Source organism: Gorilla gorilla, chromosome 1 (assembly GCF_029281585.2).
Source record: "Gorilla gorilla gorilla isolate KB3781 chromosome 1, NHGRI_mGorGor1-v2.1_pri, whole genome shotgun sequence".
NCBI lineage: Eukaryota > Metazoa > Chordata > Mammalia > Primates > Hominidae > Gorilla > Gorilla gorilla.
The window spans coordinates 191,350,283-191,367,029 of record NC_073224.2 but is presented as its reverse complement, the minus strand read 5'-3'; the positions used below and the strand labels follow the sequence as shown (position 1 = coordinate 191,367,029).

The 16,747-nt window shown below is 44.5% G+C and overlaps 1 protein-coding gene across 5 annotated transcripts in view; it reads right to left on the bottom strand.

Moving 5' to 3' along the window:
- Positions 1 to 16,747, bottom strand: part of LOC101147269 (AGBL carboxypeptidase 4) — a 1,515,476-nt gene that overhangs the window by 84,466 nt on the left and 1,414,263 nt on the right. The window lies entirely within an intron of this gene.

Below are 16,747 nucleotides of genomic sequence, written 5' to 3'. Positions count from 1 at the left end.
CAGAGCAGGGGTTTAAGATTAGAGACCTGGGCTCAAACATTGAACTGTCTGTGTGACTTCAAAAGAGTTACTTTATGTCTCCAATTCTCAGTTTCTTTACCAGTCAAAAGAAGGTTACAATGAGATCACTCATGTCACCAAGCTGACATGGGTTAAATGAGCTAGTGCATGTCCAAGTGCCTGAAACATAGGAGGTGTTCAGTAATCTTTTTCATACCATAATAATTATTTCAGGTGTAATTAAAAATGAGGGCATATTCTAGGGCTGTGCTGTATAAGTAGTCATTTGTGACTACTTAAATTAATTAAAATTAACTTAAAAAATATAGTTCCTTTGTCCTACTAGCCACATTGTAGGTGCTCAATAGCCACTGTGATAGACAACGCAAAGGAAATCTACCACCATCATAGAAAGTCTATTGAGCGGGCCAGGTGCGGTAGTTCACTCCTGTAATCCCAGCACTTCGGGAGGCTGAGGCAGGCGGATCACCTGAGTTCAGGAGTTCAAAACCAGCCTGCCCAACATGATGAAATCCCATTTCTACTAAATATACAAAAATTAGCCAGGTGTGGTGGTGTGCCCCTGTAATCCCAGCTCCTCAGGAGGCTGAGGCAGGAGAATCGCTTGAATCCAGGAAGCAGAGGTTGTGGTGAGCTGAGATTGTGCCATTGCACTCCAGCCTGGGTGACAAGTGCAAGACTCCATCCCCCCACCCCCAGAAAAAAAGAGAAAGTCTGTTGAACGGCACCATCCTAGTATCTTAGCCATCATAAACAGTGGATTCAAATGTAAAGCATATATCCATATGCAACTATGCTTACACAAACACATCTACTTTTATGCACACAAACTCACACTTGCATACAAAACCACAAAACAGGGTATTAAGGAAAAATAATCTAAGTCCTGACTCCGAGTCAATCCATCAAGCATACAAAAAATCAGATCCTGTGTAAAACAGCTCACATTGGACATCACTTAATCCTTATGACAACTTTAGTAGGAGGTATTATCCCCATCTTGCTGATTCTGACATTGAAACTCAGAGTGGTTGAATAACTTGATTGAAGTCACAAAGCTTCTAAGTGGCAGAACAGGACTTATTCTCCACGATACAATACTGCTTCTGAAGGGGCATTTCAGAAGACAAGGGGCTCAGAGGACAAAGTCATCACAAACTCTTTACGATCTTTGTTCAAGATGCCAATGATTGGAACTGCCTGGGGACTATCTGGCAGTCCCAGGTTAGTCACAGAGCCTATAGAATTCAATGAAATTGACTCTAATTCTAGGTTGAAAGCTTTCAATCTAGTTTTCTTGGCTTATGGAGTGTGGCAGTGTCAGAGCTATGTGAGATTCAAGTCTTCAAAAAGGCCTGGGAGCACATGAGAAAGGTGAAGAAGGTAATAAAACTGTAAAGAAGAAGGGATCTTCTAAGCCATCTAGGGAAGTGTTCTTTTCACAGCTTATTTTCCTCTTATTTTAAAGACATGGGCTCTCAAAAATTGCATGGTGAGGGGTGGTCTATGGTGGAGAGGAGATTGCATGTGAGGATTATGGTAACTTGAATGGCTCTACGTCAGTAACCGCCTGTGAATACAGACAAGAACAGCTAATGAGTCAGAGAAGTGGATGGATGGATGGATGGATGGATGGATAGATGGATGGATGGACAAGACAGGCAACTGGACATATAAGCAGTAAGTTAGAAACACATAACAGAGTTAGAAACACATAACAGAGGCTTCTATTCTAGCTTTTTGTGTACTTCTGCTACACTCTGATCCTCTAGAAGGCTGGTATTGTTTCTGATTTATTATAAACTCCCTCTTTCACCAGATATAGCATGATATCCAGCCTAGAGTCAGCACTAAAAGAAAGTTTGTTGAAAAAAAACCAAACACCCGAGAGAGCAATAGCTAGATAACAATAATCCTTCACATTTGTATGGTACTTTGTAATATATAAAAAGATTTGCATGCAATATAACACTTAATCCCAAACCTAACCTTTTGAGGTTGGCGTTATGATCCTCATTTTATTGATGAGGGACCCTTGGCTCAGTGTGGTGAAGTGACTTGCCTAGGGTTATGTAGGGAAGCCAAGGGATCAGATAAATAGGCCAGATAGAGGCTGATAACCAGGCAGACACAGGCAGACAAGACAGAGGAGGCCAAGATGTGGATAAATGATAGAGACAAACGGAGATGGATGGATAGATGCTGAGAGAGCCTCTAATCTCTTCTCATTCAATCCATCCTCTATTCATGGCTGGAAATAACTTTCCGAAGCACAAATCTGAGCATGCCACTCCTCCACTTAACAAACTTCTGTTACTTTCCCAAAGCCTGAAGGATAATGTTCTACCACAAAAAGCCTTCATGATCTGGCCCTACCCACTTCTCTAGCTTTATGTCTTACCACTTTTCTATAATGTTTTTCACTCCAGTCATAGGACTCTCTTTAATTCCCAAGAAAGTCATGCCATCTTTTTGTTTTGAGAGACATGGTCTCACTCTCTTGCCAAGGCTGGAGTGCAGGGGAACGATCACAGTTCACTGCAGCCTTGACCTCCTGGGCTCAAACAATCCTCCCACCTCAGCCTTATAAGTAGCTTGGACCTATAGGCACATGCCACCGCACCCAGATAATTTTTGTATTTTTTGTACAGATAGGGTATTGCTATGTTGCCCAGGCTGGTCTTGAACTCCTAGCCTCAAGAGATCCTCCCACCTCAGCCTGCCAAAGTGCTGGGATTACAGACATGAGCCACCATGCTTGGTTGCCATTTTCATTACTTCATGTTTATTTCATGATCTTCTCCATACCTAAAATTCTCTCCCCACTGCATGTGGATGTCTGGCCAACTCCTATTTATCCTTTAAGACTTAATACTGGCATTGCTTCCTTTCAGAAGCCTTTCCTGACCATTCTCCTAGATTTGGTTCATTTTCTGTCCTCCGAGGTCACCCTCTTCTTTATTATAAGAGCCCATAGGATGGGAATAGGAAGAATGCAGACCTTGAAATAAAAGAGAACTGGACTTGAACCCTGTTCCCCCACTTACTAGCTGCATCATTTGGGGCAAGCATTCACCCTCTAAGACTTGGTTTCTTCATCTCTGCAATAAACCTGATAATATCTGCTCCAGAATTGTGTCTGGATTAGAGATAATGTAAAAACAATAAAAAATAAAAAGAGCATGTGCCTAGTGTAGAAGCTGCTGCTGCTGCTGTAGCCTGACTATGTTGTACCACAATAATCCAATATTGGCTCTGTCTCTCCCATTGGACAGTGAGCTGCCTGAGGATGGAAGCTGTGTCTAACTCTGCATCCCCAGTGCTCAGTGCCTAACACATGACCGGGGCTTGCTGCATGCCAGTATGAATTATCCCAGCTACCCACACTGGGCTACTGGTCAGGATGCATTTTTCAGGCACTAGACAGTAGAGACTACAGTCATGCCACAGAATCACTGCCAGGTTGGTGGGGGGCGTTGAGGAAGTAGGGCAGTGGGTGCATCCCTAAAGGTGAGAATGAAGAAATGGATGACTGAAACCTGTTTTACAATGTAAGATTCAAATAATTTGTATAAATTCTGAAGATAAAAGATGATATTTAAATAAATGTTGTTAAGGGGCCACTTTGTCCCCTCCCCTGAAAACCTCCAGAATTGCTATGTTCCATCTTCCTTGTCATTATGCACATTTAGATGCAAAGGTCTGATATTCAGTGCCTAAGATATTCTATGTATTTTCTTTCACTTTCCAAGCTTCCTTCATTTCCCTCTAACTTTTACTTTCCCAGTGGAATCACAGATTCCTTGTAATTTTCCTCCTGCATTCTCCCTCTTCCCACACTCCCTGTCTCCTGCACCTCAGGAAACCAGCTTCTAATGAATGAGGAGTCTCTCCCTCCTCCTTCCACACACACACAGCCTGGAAGAAGGGGGGCATCAAATACAACTGAACAGCATTCAATATGGTTGAGGACAAAAAACCATCAAAATACAGAAGGGCAGGGGCTGGCAGCTGGGTCCTGAGCCCGTAATATTTATTCTCCTCCCTGACTGCCAGGGCAGGGCCTTCTAGGGTCATTAACACCCACTACAGGCTGGGCCAGAGCCTTCATTGAGATTCTGCTCACAGCTAAACCATTTCTAAGCCTGCCCAGCTCTGTCAGCTGCCCTGATATCTGTTTGTGAAAAACGGATAGGCTGCCCAGCCCTCTGGCAGCCTGACAAATGGATTAGACGCAGGCTTGAGGCTTCCTGGCAGAGGCCCACACCTCTGTGCTTCAATGAAGGGTGGGAGAGAAAGGTATTTTCCTGTCAGATGGCCTGACTTCCCAGGCAGGGAGTATGGAGAGCAGGAAAGAGTAAGTGGAGGGAGAAAGACTCTTCGGGGAGGGTCATGGCCTGAGCCAATGCTGATCTTGCCCTGAGGGCAGAGAGATGTCAGGACCCAGTACACTCCCTGGGTACAAGAGCTGCCTGTAGGACTGCAGGGATAATTACTTTTATTTTTTTCTTCATCCTTAAAATGGGGATAATAATATCTGCTTTGCAGTGGTGAGAACTAACTGAGTTAATACAAATAAAGGACTTTTAAAAATAGTACCTGGCTAGCTGTTAGAACTCAGCAATTCTTACCATAGAATGAGAATGTCGGGCATCTCATTTAATTTTCACATAAGCCACAGTTTTGGCCATTATCCTCATTTTAAAGATCAAGTTTCAGAGGGGCTACCTCACTTGCCCAAGATCACACAGCTGAGTAAGAGAGAGAAAGGATTTAAAATAAATCTATGTGACTGCAAAGCATATGCCTTTAACCACCAGGCAACACTATATATAAGCACTTTGTGTGCCGCTTTGGATCTGTGTGAGACTACCCCTATGGGTTTTAAGAAAATAAGATTTTTAAAGCTCCCTAGTCTGAAACAAACAAACAAAAACTCAAGATAAAAATCAATCCATTTATTTTTAAAGTTCAAATCCTGCCACATTTCATAATGAGAAAAGGAACATAAACAGCTAGGCTCAGACACAAGGAGCTCTTCTGGCCCTAGGAAGTGGAGGAGAGGGAGGAAGTGGGAGCTGCATATAATGCAAACCTGCACAGGCAGTACTGAGGACAGTCACTGGCTTTTCTAACTGCCAGTGCGGCCAGGGGCCTGCTGCCAGGGGGTGCTCAATACTTTGTGGGAATCAACTGCCTGGTTGGACAGAATATAACCACATTTATTAATTCATTCAACAAATATTTACTAAGTACCTACCATGTTCCAGATCTTACGCTAGGTGCTGGTATCAAAGAAATTAATAAGCCCAGTTCTTATGTCAGAGGAGTTTACACCCTTGGTGAGGATACAGGCAGAAATCAAACAACTCCCATTCAGAGTGATTGATCAGTAAGTGCAGTGATAGAGACCAGCACAAGGGGTTGGAAAGTTCAGGGGAAGGAAAACTGGATGGCTGGGGCAGAGAAGGCATCCTGAAGAAGTGCTGTCTATATGAATGGTTCAGAATCCATTGCAGTTATAGAGATGAAGGTCGAGAAAGGCAGGGGTGCTTCTTTCTACAGTCTTACAGCCAAGGCCTGGACATTGTCTCAGTACAAAGATGAAAGTTAAACAAATCTCTTGAAATCCTACAGCCCAGAAACAATGACCATTAACAATATTTTGCACCTACAGACAGATTTTAGTATAGCTGGTTGGCAGAATAGATGGCTAAATAAAAGTGCTTTTAAAAAACAGAAATACACTATAAATATTTGTATTAAAAGAGGTGTTGAATTAAGTTTTTCTTAAGTTTAAAAGAACTTAAATGAATTACATGTTTAAAAAATGTTTTCTCACAAGAGACTTTTTTTTTCCCTAAAAGATATTTCTAGGGTTAAAAACAAAATGAGGGCCAGGCACGATGGCTCACACCTGTAGTCCCAGCACTTTGGGAGGCCAAGGCGGGCGGATCACCTGAGGTCAGGAGTTCAAGACCAGCCTGACCAACGTGGCAAAACCCCGTCTCTACTAAAAATACAAAAATTAAGCAGGCAAGGTGGTGGGCACCTGTAGTCCCAGCTACTCAGGAGGCTGAGGCAGGAGAATTGCTTGAACTAAGGAGGCGGAGGTTGCAGTGAACCGAGATTGCACCATTGGACTCCAGCCTGGGCAAGAGAGCAATACTCCGCCTCAAAAAAAAAAAAAGAGAGATTATGAGACACTTTAAGAGGTATGTGTGTTTTTTAAAACTATAGTTTGAATTTTTGAAGAAAAATGAAGAAATGAGAGAGGTTAAATAACTTATCTAAGATCACACAGCTAGTCTGTGGTGCAACTGGAATTTGAACTTAGATCTATCTAATTTTTTCAGAATATTAATTTGCTTCCCTAAAGAGGCAAACTTTCTCATTTTAAACAATCAGAAACTGGGGTCCAATGAGGGCAAGTGATTTCCCTAAACTCATATTCTGACTCAGCAATAAAGTAATTTTGGTTGATTAGATCATTGTTCCTAACTATTCTTCCCTCCCTGTAATAAGAAATCTCCTGTTGTCATTTTTGTTTGCCTAAGAATCTAAGAAGCGTACATATACCCCCCATCTCACTGACTTTGGCCTTGGCTTGAGGACACGCTTTGGCTAATGGAATGTGAGCAGTCATGATGTTTGCCATCTCTGTGTGGAAGCTTTAAATGAGATTGTGTTCCTGTTCTCTGCCATAAAACAGCAGGTCCCAGATAGGGGTGACACCTTTAGCCTGGGCCCTAGATGAGGGATACGTAGAGCTGAGCACAGCCAGCAGAGCTGTGGCTGGCTCACTTACAGCCCTTATAGAGCATGGACGTGAAATAAATGTTTGCTGTGGTAACCTACCAAGATATTGGGGTTGTATTCACAGCGAAAGCTAACCACAATAATACAGCACAGTTTCGTGCAGAAATGTATTCTTCATTTTTCCCATTCTCAAGGTTGCCTCCAGTTGTGCAATAATTATGAGTTAAGGCCATGAGATAAATGGCTGTGTTAGTGGGCATTTTAACTACTAAATACATAAGAGATAATTAGAGAAAGAGTTGGAAAGCATAAGGCACAAGAGGAAAAACCAGGTGTCAAAGGTTTAGATTTCCAAGGTCATCCTCTGATGAAAAGAAAACTGGTAGAAACCCACTTTGTTGACAGAGAAACAAGGGTGAGTCAAAGAACTGAGGTTTATTTCTTATTCTTCTGCTGCACACAGAACTGTTGGCATCAACTAAAATACACATTCACCCAGAAGCACCTTGTTCAGAAATGGAAGATGCTAAGGAAAAAAAAGGTAATAAATGCCAAATGAATCTCTGCCACCAAATCACCAATGACCTTGGGGAAGTCATTTTCCTTCTAGCATAAGTTTTCTCATTTGTAAAATGAAGAGGCTGAGCAAGAATCTCTCACTTTCCTTCTGGCTCCAAGAGTCTATGATTTGATTGCATCTAACTCATTAATCCTAACTAACTTGAATAGGACCCAGTAGTATTGAGGCTGATCATAGGAATCCATCAAAGTATAGCCCAAAGAAGGTGATCTTGAGAATCAAATGAGGATAATCTAGAGAAGGTGCCTGCACACTGTAAAGGGCTCTCTTGTCGCTTTTCCATTGAAAAGGTGTGGGCAAATATGTCCCTTATCCCCCAGTTTGCATTACCCTTGCAGCCTTTCCCCTCACTTTTAACATCCAGCAGTCTTTTAGGTTGTTCTATCTACCTCACCTTCTTAACCCAACAAAACTACATTCTCCTCTCAGCAAAAGAGAAAAATAACTCTAAAACAAAGAAATATGTGATTATAATACAAGAGACATACAAACAAAGTACGGGGGGAGGGTAAAGAAGGAGAGAAGAAATCAAGACTTCAGAGTTCAATAGATCTAGGTTGGATTCCCAATGTCTCTTACTGTTCATATATAAAATGGGGATGATATGGTTATTCTTAGAAAATAAATGATATACAAAATGTATAAGCCTATACTATGTGCTCATTTACAGCTGTGACAATGACAGAAGGCTTTCTGGAAGCAATGGCATGAACATCTGAAGGCCATATGGAATTCTGAGGGCTAGAGAATAAGAGGGGAGGGGTAAAAGTCCAATCAGAGGGGAGTTTGTGGGGGTGCAAGTGCAGGGATGGGTAGGAATGCAACAGGAGTGGTAATATGAATGTGGGCAGGCCAGAAGTCCTTTTGGGAGAGGAGCAGGCATATTAGGATAAAAGTAAAGGTTTTAAGCAAAGGAATGTAGAGAGATGAGTCTGAATCTTTGAATACCAAACTGGGAAGTCTTACCCCTGTATGACTGGGAAGTCCTGAAAGCCTTTAGGCAATTATGCTTTAAAAAGTTGTGACTGTGCTGGTGCATCTTGGGAAGGAAGCTGCATCTTACCAAGATGTAGGGAGGGAAAGGAGATAGCCACCTCCCCATAGGAGAGTAGTTGCTGCATCTGCCTGAGATAGAAATCTGAGCTATAGGGGAAACATCAGATTGAAACTTGAATTAAAACAGATGTGATCTCAGTATAAAAAGTTCTTCAAAACCTTAAAAGTTCAGTTTTCTTCCCTTTAATCTCTTAAGAGAATCACTGCTTTTAAACCCAAGAAAGTAAAATTTCCAGGTAAGAAAATGAACCCAGAACTCTATTTGCTGACCAGATCTGAGTAAGATTGCTTTTCCTGTTTGCATTTATTTCAACACTCTTAAATCTTACATCCTCGGTAGTTCTACTCTGGACCCAAAAGTTTGCTTCTGCCATTGGTTACACTGTTGCTACTCAAAATGGGGTCTCAGTTTGTTTGTGCTGCTATGATAAAATACCTGAGGCTGGGTGATTTATAAATAATATAAATTTATTTCTCACAGTTCTTGAGGTGGGAAGTCCAAGATCAAGGCACCAGCAGTTCAGTGTCTGGTGAGGACTTGGCATTTGCTTCCATGATGGAGCCTTGAAAGCTGTGTTCTCACATGGTGGAAGTAATGAAAGGGTGAAAGGGCAAAATGTTCTTGCTAGTTCCCTTTTATAAGGCACTGACCCCATCCATGAGGGAGGGGCCCTCATGATCTGATCACCTCCTAAAGGGCCCACCTCTCAATACAATTGCACTGGGGATTCAGTTTCAACATATGGATTTTGGAGGGGCACATACGTTCAAATCATAGCAGGGTACTTGAACTGGCAATATCAGCATGCCCTGGCAGCTTGTCAGAAATGCAGATTCTCAGAACCTCACTCCAGACCTACTGATCAGAACTTGAATTTTAATAAGATATCCAAGTGTTTCCTGTGCATTAAAATTTGAGACGCACCAGGTTACACCATGCCCTCAGATTCCCGGAGGCCTCTACCACCAGAGACGTTCAGAGCTCATATAACCTCTTCATTGAGCAAATGAGAAACTGAGATCCAGAGTGAGAAAAGAACTGGGTTTTCTAAGGTTATACAACCAGTAAGCATAATTGGTACAGAATAGTTCATAATAGTAAAGTACAATTCTCTATAGCTAGCTGGAGATGAAGCACAGTGCACTGCAAGCCACCCTGATTCTGGAGTCAACTCTATGTATAAGGTTTACAACACAAGTGGGCCAAATTACTTCATCCCCCGAGCCTCATATTCCTCTTTTGAAAAAATGGGAAAAATAGCTCTCCCTCTCCCTCTCCCTCTCCCTCTCCCTCTCCCTCTCGGTCTCCCTCTCCCTTTCCCCACGGTCTCCCTTTCCCTCTCCCCACAGTCTCCCTCTCCGTCTCTTTCCACGGTCTCCCTCTGATGCCGAGCTGAAGCTGGACTGTACTGCTGCCGTCTCAGCTCGCTGCGGCCACCCTGCCTGGTTCTCCTGCCTTAGCCTGCCGAGTGCCTGCGATTGTGGGCGCGCGCCGCCACGCCTGACTGGTTTTCGTGTTTTTTTGGTGGAGACGGGGTTTCGCTGTGTTGGCCAGGCTGGTCTCCAGCTCCTGGCCGCCAGTGGTCCGCCAGCCTTGGCCTCCTGAGGTGCCGGGATTGCAGACGGAGTCTCGTTCACTCAGTGCTCAGTGGTGCCCAGGCTGGAGTGCAGTGGCGTGGTCTCCGCTCGCTGCGGCCTCCACCTCCCAGCCGCCTGCCTTGGCCTCCCAAAGTGCCGAGATTGCAGCCTCTGCCCGGCCGCCACCCCATCTGGGAAGTGAGGAGCGTCTCTGCCTGGCTGCCCATCGTCTGGGATGTGAGGAGCCCCTCTGCCTGGCTGCCCAGTCTGGAAGGTGAGGGGCATCTCTGCCCGGCCGCCATCCCATCTAGGAGGTGAGGGGCGTCTCTGCCCGGCCGCCCATCGTCTGAGATGTGGGGAGCGCCTCGGCCCCGCCGCCCCGTCTGGAATGTGAGGAGCGCCTCTGCCCGGCCGCGATGCCGTCTGGGAGGTGAGGAGCGTCTCTGCCCAGCTGCCCCATCTGAGAAGTGGGGAGCCCCTCCGCCCGGCAGCCGCCCTGTCTGAGAAGTGAGGAGCCCCTCCGCCCGGCAGCCACCCCATCTGGGAAGTGAGGAGCGTCTCCGCCTGGCAGCCACCCCGTCCGGGAGGGAGGTGGAGGTCAGCCCCCGCCAGGCCGGCCGCCCCGTCCGGGAGGGAGGTGGGGGGTCAGCCCCCGCCCGGCCAGCCGCCCCGTCGGGGAGGGAGGTGGGGGGCGCCTCCGCCTGGCCAGCCGCCCCATCTTGGAGGTGGGGGGCGCCTCTGCCCGGCCGCCCCTACTGGGAAGTGAGGAGCCCCTCTGCCCGGCCACCACCCCGTCTGGGAGGTGTACCCAACAGCTCATTGAGAACGGGCCATGATGACAATGGCGGTTTCGTGGAATAGAAAAGGGGGAAAGGTGGGGAAAAGATTGAGAAGTGGGATGGTTGCTGTGTCTGTATGGAGAGTAGACATGGGAGACTTTTCATTTTGTTCTGTACTAAGAAAAATTCTTCTGCCTTGGGATCCTGTTGATCTATGACCTTGCCCCCAACCCTGTGCTCTCTGAGGCATGTGCTGTGTCCACTCAGGGTTGAATGGATTGGGGGCGGTGCAAGATGTGCTTTGTTGGGCAGATGCTTGAAGGCAGCATGCTCCTTGAGAGTCATCACCACTCCCTAGTCTCAGGTGCCCAGGAAGACGGACACTGCAGAAGGCCGCAGGGTCCTCTGCCTGGGAAAGCCAGAGACCTTTGTTCACTTGTTTGTCTGCTGGCCTTCCCTCCACTGTTGTCCTGTGACCCTGCCAAGTCCCCCTCTGCGAGAAACACCCAAGAATGATCAATAAAAAAATAAATAAATAGATAAATAAATAAATAAATAAACAAATAAAGAAAAAATGGGAAAAATAAGACTACCTTGATAAAGGTGTGAGCATTAAGTGAGATAATGTGTGTGAAATCCTTACCATGGTCTGGGTGCTCTGTCCCTAGTAATTACTGTCTAATTACCAGAGATGGGAGTAGAACCCAAAGCTTCAGAATCCTTAGTGTCTTTTCTCCTTCACAAAAGTCATAACCCAAGTCCTACTACAGGGCATAGTTTCCAACTTTAAAGGAGGCCTTTGCCTCTGCAGGATAAACAGCTCCTCTACATGCTCCCTGGGTCCTTGGTTCTTTCCTCTTGTGGCATTTAGACACACCTCCAACGGCTGGTTTCTTTTCTGCCTTTCCCACTAGAGTGAGTGTTGCTTCAGAGCAGGGACCATTTCTTTTATCTCTCTACCCCCAAAGCACATCATAGTAGATGTGTTGGCAGATGGAAGGAGTGAGGGATGGGGAGAGAGAAGAAAGAAAGGAAGAAAGGAGGGAGAAAAGGAGGGAGGGGGGAGCTGAGAAGATGCTGAGTGTTAGAAAGCAACCATTTTACAGCATGATGGATTCATTCAAAGAAATAGCTTGACAGAAGAGAATTCATCTTTTTATGACTGTGACAACACTAATACATTTATTTCCCTTCTGAAATTAACTTTCTAATATTAAAAAAGGTCAAAATGAACTGCAGCAAAATGAGACATTTTGTCATTTTTAACAAATTATACCAAAGCAGACTGTCAGATTAAAGGGGTCACTGTTTTGAGGTCTCAACACTGGTGCTGATTGCATAATCAGAGCTAATGCTTGTCAGTCTGCCCTTTTCCTGCCCACAAACCTCTAACAGTTGCCTTTGGCCAAAATGATGAAATTCAAATCTCTCAGTCTGGTATTCTGAGGTCCTTTAGAATCCGACCACTTTTCTTTTTTTAATCCATTCCTTCCCCAAAGGGACTCTCTAAACTATGCAGACCCGCCTCCTTCCTGCTATTCTCTTCCTACGTGCTTCTGTTCATGTGATGGCTCTTGTTTTAACTGCATCCCTTCTACCATATGCCCATGGGGATTCTCTCTACCTTTTTTCTGTCCTACGGGCTGGCCGTTTTCTCACAGAATTTGACTTACTGTGGCCTTCCACCTGCCACTTCTGCCTTGGGGCGGCCCTTGGGCCGGCCATGACCATGGCTTGGACCCTTGAGTACCCTCCGCTTCTCTTACACCTTGCTCTGCTCTACCCTTCATTCCCTCAGAGACATCTGGGAAAGGTATGGTGGTCTGAGAGGGGACCCGAGTCCAGGTGCTTTTTTAAAAAGGTAAAAGAGGGAAAAGCAAGAGAGATGAGACTCTACCTTGCCACTCCTGCTCCTCTCTGCCTCTGACTTATCAGTGGGCGTGCTCAGCTCTGGGCCACCTAGAGTCAGAAGAACTGAGATTCAATACTGACTCTGTCTCTTGGGAAAGTTACTTAATAACTTTAGGTCTTAGTTTCCCCATCTGTAAAACAAAACAATAGGCCAGCTATGGTAGCTCACACCTGTAATCCCAGCACTTTGGAAGGCTGAGATGGGAAGATCGCTTGAGCTTAGGAGTTCAAGACCAGCCCAGGCAAGATAGTGGGACCCTGTCTCTTAAAACAAAACAAAACGAAACAAAACAAAACAATAATCCCTGTCTCACACTGTTGCAATAAAGGGTCAAGTGAATGCTTGTATGTGAATGTGCTCTGAAAACTATACATCTCTGTGACAAATTAGTGAAAATAGTTATGACAAGACCCATTGTGCTAGTGATTCATCCCCGGGGCCTGGAGTGCATGTGCTCCAAGTTTGGTAGAAATCCTGGGAACCTGAGTTTGAGTCACAATTCTACAGTACTACAGTCCCACTGCGTGACCTGGAGCAAGCCATTGCCCTGCCCTGGGCTGAAGTGTTCTTTCTATATGAAGGGTTAGTTTGGAGCACCTCTTTAGTTCATCCAGCTCTGAAGTTTTCTGGCTCCACATAGGGCAAAGTGATCTCTGAGACCCTAGAAGGCCAGAATTACATTATTAATCCAAGGTCAAAAGTAGCCAAGTTGGGGATGTGTACATCCTCAGGCTATGGCAACAACCTGTGGAGGAACAGGAGACATCCTAAGGTCAAAACCTCTTGCCTGTGTTAGTATTAGCCAGCCCCTCTTAAGATCCCAGATCCTAGTTTACCTAGCATCCTCAATCTTTGGAGTTCACTCTGGACTTTTCTAACCAATGTTTCTTACAGTGGTCGGGGGAGGAGTGGGGTGCCCAAGGTAATGGGATAAATCTATTTATAATATCATGTTAACCAAAAGATAATGGGGGTAATTCTAAATTTTTGTGCTTAAAAGGTGTCGTTATACCAAGAAAAAAAAAAAACCGGAGATCAATAGAATTTCTCCTTTCTAGGTTGGCTGCTTCCATGCATTTTAAAGCTAAAACAAGAGACTCTGAGAAACAAGGGGCCTCTGGCTGCTGCTGGGCCCCTGGGGAGCACGCCCACCCTGCTCTGCACTAGGGTCGTGGGCCTTGGGATCAAGCAGATCTGGCTTCCACTTCAAGTCCTTTGACTACCAGTTGTGTGACCTTGCAGGTTTCAACTGCTTTTCATTTGTTCTGTCATTCATCTGGCATTTTACTGATGTATTAGGCGCTATGCTCTGTGCAAGAGAGTGCAGAGGTGACGGAAACAAGAGTTTCATCCCTCAGGGAGTCCACATTTGAGGAGAGAAAACAAGCACGTAAACAGATTAGTGTGGTGTGGAGTCATAAATGTGTGCAGCAGGAGAGATTATGGTTAGGGGAGGGACATTCACGCCGAGCCTTAGTTTTCTCACCTTAGAAATGGGGATAATAATGCTCATTTCTAGCGGCTGTTAAATGGACTAGATGAAACAGTGCCTGGCACTTAATGGATGCTTAACAAATATCAGCATTTTCCCCCTTCCGCTCTGCAGGGTCCTGAAGCCCTGCTTTCATTCACCCCACCCATGCCAGGAGGCCGAGTCACAGAGCAAAGATGACTAATGAAGATTCGCCTTAGCAGTTGGAGGCTTTTTCAAGGTTATAGCCTGGAGCTAAACTCTAAGAGGAAAGTTTTCCTCTTGTAACTGGGAGCCTGAGTAAGTCAATCCTCCCGACTGCTGAGTCTGCATAGGTGGTGCCAGGAGTTTAAAGCAAAGCTTTGCCCTTGAAGTGCCCTGTAGGATCAGCCGGTGAGGGCTGCTGTGTAGAGTGGCCTTAGCTGCCAATCAGCGTACAAACTCCGCCTCCAGCCTCTGTGAGAGAAGCCCCGCCCCAAGCCTCTCCTGGTGTCTGGAATCGCCCCTGGGGGATCTAGAGTATCGCATTTACTGATAATTCATTCTAGAAGCATCCTGGCTGTCGTCAGCCCTTAGGGATTATGGTGAATTGCCCCCAAAACACACATGCAGACATACCCAAACTCTAGGAATGAAGGAAATCGGCTTGCCCTCCGAAGGTTAAACCGTAAAATCCACTCGGAATGAATTGAAACCGACAAATGCAGGAAACCCTATGAAAGAAAAGCTTCTGGAACTGGGCTGATTGTAACCCAATTAAAGATATTAGCACAGCTGTAAAAAGACTTTGCAAAGATGGGGATGGGGAGTGGCCAGAGCATTTGAGCTAATGGCTCAAACTTGCTTCTAATCTGTCCTTATTTATTTACGTATTTAAATATTTTTTAAGAGACAGGGTCTCACTCTGTCTCCCAGGCTGAAGTTGAGTGGCATGATCATAGTTCACTGCAGCCTCAAATGATCCCCACTGAGCTCAAGCAATCCTCCCGCCTAAGCCTCCCTAGTATCTAGGACTACAGGTGCGCACCATCATGCTTGGCTAATTTTTAATTTTTTTTGTAGACATGGAGGCTCTCTCTGTCTTGAACTCCTGGCCTCAAGCAGTCCTCCTGCTTGGGTCTCCCAAAGTGCTGGGATTATAGGCAAGAGCCACCATGCCTGGCCCAGTCTGTCTTTTAAAACCTACTTGCATTGCTATTTCAATAACCAGAGCTATAGCTGTTTTTAAAATGCTTAAGTTTAAAGATGGTGATAATTGGTGATAATGAAATATTATTCAGAAGATTCCTTCGTGAAATCAACATTGAAATAGTAGCTATTGTATATTACTAGGTTTGAGCTGATAATAAATGCTAACATTTATTGAGTGCTTGCAATTTACCAGCCTTACAAAAGACCACACTATATAAGTGCTTAGTGGGTTTTTGTGTGTGTATGTGGTGTTTTTTTAATCCTCACAACACTTTTCTAAGAGATGGTATTACCCCATTTTGCAGATAGGGCTATGGAGGCTCAGAAAGGTGAGGTGGCAGGTAGAGCCGGAACTGGAGGCTAGAGACAATTTTTTACTTCAGAGTCCTTGCTCCTCCTCCCTATCAGATTAAAGAGTCTGTCTCCAGTCCTTGTGGCTGACAGGGCAGTGCTGGGAGGCCAAAGACTTAGCTGACCGAGAGGGATCAAAGTAGGAAATGTGAGGTGTGCTCTAGGGAAGGGATAGGGAAATTCCCTATTGTACTTACAAAGAGGGTGAAGAGTTAGAAAATTTCCTAGGACATTAGGAGCCTGAATATGGGGAGCCTTCTGGGACAGGAATTTTGAACAGAGAAAGTAGAGATAAGATAGATGGAAAGAGAGATAGAAGGATGGCTGGTTAGACAGACGAGTGGATAGATGGGTATTGAACCCAGTTTTCTTCTATCATATGGGTTGGGCTGGATTCAAGAGGCTTTTATCCTATGGACTGACCTAGAACCAGGCAATGGACTCTAATGAGTTTTGTTCTGTTTTATAAAATAAAGCTCCTCCTCATATGTGGGTGGCTAGGTCCCCTCCTCCTTCCATAATTTTTTTCTAGTTATAAAGTTAACATATACTTGTGGAAAATTGTTGGAAAGCATAAAAAAGCAGAGGAAAAAAAGCACCCTAGGACCCAGAAATACCACTGCTAACATCTAGTTTACATCCATTCTTTTTGTGTATGTTTTAAACCTAGTTGTTATATATGTCTTAACATATAATACATAAGCAACTTTGTCTTCTGCTTTTTTCCACTTAAAATTATAGCATAAGCATTTTAACAATAACATAAACTCTTCATAAACATCCATTATATGAATGTATCATGATTGACTCAATCAGTTTACCACTGTTAGGCATTTAGATTTTCCTGGGTTTTTCACTATTTATAAATAATTATTCTGTAGCCATTTTTTTTTTGCATAAATCCTTATTCACACTCCAGATTTTTTTGAAGTCTAGGTTTCTAGTACTGCAATTGTTGGCTCAAAGCTTTAAACACAACAATATATTTTACAACCCAGAAACTCATAGTAAGATTTTTTTTCTCTCTCTCTTTTGAATTCTGTGTCTTT